The sequence below is a fragment of the Tursiops truncatus genome, chromosome 14, assembly GCF_011762595.2.
Source record: "Tursiops truncatus isolate mTurTru1 chromosome 14, mTurTru1.mat.Y, whole genome shotgun sequence".
NCBI lineage: Eukaryota > Metazoa > Chordata > Mammalia > Artiodactyla > Delphinidae > Tursiops > Tursiops truncatus.
Genome location: NC_047047.1, coordinates 29,312,806 through 29,315,513, shown reverse-complemented (window position 1 = coordinate 29,315,513; position 2,708 = coordinate 29,312,806).

Below are 2,708 nucleotides of genomic sequence, written 5' to 3'. Positions count from 1 at the left end.
TCTTAAGAGAGAAGGAGAGGAAAGAAGGAAGGGCGCGGGAGGAAGACTGGGAACTCCCAAGAGTCAACCTGGGGCTGGCCTGTAGCCGCCTCCCATGCTCCCTGCCGGGCTCTCCCAGCAGACAGGAAAGGGGAGGCGGCCCCAACTTCCCAGGTCACGGTTCCACGGGACCCTGCGGGAGGCCACCAGCCTCACTCGGAGAACGGCCCGACTCCCCCGGAAGTGTGCGCATGCCCGGAAGCCCATCGACTGACTTTGGAAGAGGACGCGGGGACGTAGACCTGAGTTCCTGGCGCGTAAACCATCATTCATCAAATGAAAATTTAGAAGGGTGAAAACAAACAAAACCTGGTAGGGTTCAGCAGGTGCTGTTCTATTTTTCTTTGAACAGAAACCCGGGCCTCCCATGTGGTCGACGGAACAGCGAGGACTTGGGGGCCGGGGAGATTCCAGCCGAATGTTTGCTTTCTGCTTAGAATTTTTCTACACCAGACACGTCTTACTTGAATAATAAAAATAAACTTGAGAGAGCCAGAGAGGAAAGACTGAAGTGCAGAGCGAACATGACGGGGGCTGGATCAAGCGACCAGCGTCCTACGGGGCTGGGGTGGAGGGCGGGCGCCCTGGCCCATTGAGGCGGGGTGGGGGGGTTCACAGAGGAGTTCGGCATCCCCTCAGGCACCAGGCTCCGAGGGACCAAATGCAAGTGCAGGGCTCAAGGTGCCACGCGGCATGGGTCCTTCCAGCCGAGCTGGGTCCCTCTGGGTTACACTCCCTAGAGCCCTTCTGTAACTATAACCCTCCTTTTTTCCCTCTGAGAGTTAGGGCGCCACAAATTCTCAGGCCCCGCAGCTGGTCTGCCACAAATTCTCAGGCCCGCAGCTGGTCCGCGCTGCTCTCACTCTGCACACCCTGCCCTACACCCTGGGCGCGATCCCGAACTCCCCTCCCCCACCCAAACTACCTTGCGACAGTTTCCTTCCTTTCTCCCTCTCTCCCTCCCTCCCTCTCTCCCTCCCTCCCTCCCTTCCTTTCTTTCTTCCTTCCTTCCTTCCTTCCCTCCTTTCCATTAGTACGGACCAGCAGGCCTCCTCCCCTGCCCCCTTTACCCTCCCTTTTTCCCGTCCCCAACCCTGTGGGGAGGCGCCATTAGTCACCCAATTAAATAATTGGCGCGCCCCTCCCACTTCGCCTTCAGTTGCAGACATTTGAGATTGGACACATGCACACACTCAACCGCGCACAAGCACACTGGACACCCACTAAGGCACTGACTCACACGCTCACTCATTTACCACTCCTCCGGCTCAGGGAGTCATGGAGGCTGCACCAGCAACGCACTTTGCCACCCCACTGCCACTGGCACCCGGCACAGCCATGGGCCCTGCCCCCAGACACTCTCGATCGGACACAGCGAGGCACCCCCGCTCGCTAGCATGCGGCACAGAAAAGGGAAGACAAGTCTGAAGTTATAGCGTTTTAGGGAAGGGGGTCACGGGCCCTCCCGCGCGCACACACAGGTTTGCACACACGTCTTCGCTGCGGCCTCTCAATCTTTCTGCCAAGCCCCTTTCTGAGTCAAAGGAAGGGAAATCCGGGCCTGGCCTCTCCAGGCGCTGTCCAAGGAGAAGCTCGACTCACGAGAACACTAGGATCCTCATAATGTGCTTGGGACTCGGAGGGCCCAGGGGCCCCACTGCTCAGCTTCAAAACCCAGCTCGGCTTCCAGCCGCCCTCACCTCCGCCCTTCCCCTCTCCCCAGCCCGGCGAAGCGGAACTGGGACCCGGGAAAACCTCTTCGGGGCCGGGAGTGGGGTGGGGGAGACAGGGAGATTTTCACCTTCTATCTCAGTCTGAGATACCCCGTGTGAAGGCCTCAGAGCCGCAGGGGACCTGGGCGTTTGCAGCCTACCACAGTCTCGGCCTCACTCGACCCTCTCGGCTCCCGGACCCGGCTATCCGTCTGCAAATCTGTCTTCTCACCCCGGCGAGTGCGGGTCATTCCCTCAGTACCCTTGCTTCACTGTCTCGGGCTCTTTTTACCACAGTCTTGGCCTTGCCCTGCAAGGAGCGCCGGGAAGGGCCTGCGATCTGTGCTCCTGAGTGTGGGCAGAGTCTGGAGGCAAGGGCGGCCACTGAACCCCAGGCCTGAGCCCCAGCCCCAGCCCCCCACCCCGCCAAGCGCCCGAGCAAGGCCAACTTCCTGTTTTCTGCTCGGTCTCGTAGGTGTCGCCTTCCTGGAACACTTGGGTTATTGATCCCGCTGAAAGAGCCGGCGTGCGGAGACAGCGCTTCCCTGGGGATGAAGGGAGTGGGGAGGGGAGTAGGCTGGTGGTTGGGGGAGGGAGTTGATACAATTCAGGAGAGGATGTAGGGCCTCCCTGGCCTCCCTCTGCCGGGCTAAGTGTGGGGCTAGACAATGGTGGGGGAGCAGGGCCAACGAACCCCCATCCCTAGGCGCAGCTCCCTCGCGCACCGCTGGGAGTCGGAGAACCCCGACTCGAGACCAATCAGCAGGGAGGGGTGGAACGGCCGGGCTGGGGCGGGGCCGGAGGAAGAGTAGGCGGGCGGGGGGCGCGGGGGGGCGCGGGGGGCACGGGGGGCGAGGGGGGAGGGGGCGGGGGGCGGGGGGCGAGAGGGGCGGGGAGGAGCAGGCTTGGCCGGCCCAGGCTGGCCAGGCGGTGGCTAAGGCGAAGGTGGCGGCCGGC